The sequence below is a fragment of the Arachis hypogaea genome, chromosome 3 (assembly GCF_003086295.3).
Source record: "Arachis hypogaea cultivar Tifrunner chromosome 3, arahy.Tifrunner.gnm2.J5K5, whole genome shotgun sequence".
In the NCBI taxonomy this organism is placed as follows: Eukaryota; Viridiplantae; Streptophyta; class Magnoliopsida; order Fabales; family Fabaceae; genus Arachis; species Arachis hypogaea.
In genome coordinates this window covers 62197145-62197972 of record NC_092038.1, presented here as the reverse complement: position 1 = coordinate 62197972, position 828 = coordinate 62197145, and the positions used below count along the sequence as shown (strand labels likewise).

At 41.8% G+C, this 828-nt stretch overlaps 1 non-coding gene across 1 annotated transcript; it reads left to right on the top strand.

Annotated features, from left to right (window-relative positions):
- The first annotated feature begins 267 nt into the window (after window positions 1-267).
- On the top strand, window positions 268-375 carry LOC112793326 (small nucleolar RNA R71). Its single transcript, XR_003198024.1, has one exon. It is a non-coding gene; the product is annotated as a small nucleolar RNA R71 (small nucleolar RNA).
- Window positions 376-828: the final 453 nt, after the last annotated feature.

The following is an 828-nucleotide window of genomic DNA, read 5'->3' as shown; positions in this document are numbered from 1 at the left end:
TAACATTAATTTCATGGTGGTTGCTTGATTTAAAGAAGTTATGCATTTTCACTCCAAATCACTTACTTAGGAAGCAAGAAAGTGCATAAAGACTAACAAAACAAGTGAAATTAGCTTGAAAAATGGGTATATGATGACTTGTCATCAGTGGGATCGACCTCACTCCCGTGAGTTTTATTACTTGATGCGACCGGTACACTTGCCGGTGAGTTTTGTGTTAGATCATTTTCCACACATCATGAAGTAACCGAGCATCACTATCTTATCAATCATATGATGGGGGCATGCGTCTTGAAGATTTTTAAAGCGTTCCAAATATTCATAGAGGGTCTCAGATTCATCCTGAACGATCATAGACATGTCCTTCCTCAGCTTATCGACAACTTCAGCTGGAAAGAATTTATCCAGAAACTCTCTCCTAAGTGTATCCCAGTAGGAAACAGTTGTTACGGGTTAAGTGTAGTACCACTCTCTTGCCTTTCCCTCCAGAGAAAACGGGAAGGCTTTCAACATAATGGAGATTTCATCAGTGCCATTATGCTTAACAGTAGAACAAGCAGTCTGAAAATCCCTAAGATGCTTGATAGGCTCTTGAGCAGGTAAGCCATGAAACTTGGGCATCAAGTTGAGTAGTGAAGACTTTATTTCAAAATCTATAGCTACTGCTGGGTGGTGTGCCTGGAATGGTTGGAGCGTAAAATCAGGGGCTCCTTCCTCCTGGATAGTGACTCTTCTGGGTGCTGCCATGTCACCTGCACGTAAATGAACTGGATCAGTAGAAAGGGAGCTTGTTTCTTCCTTAGATGACGGTTCAGGTTCGTCCTCAAA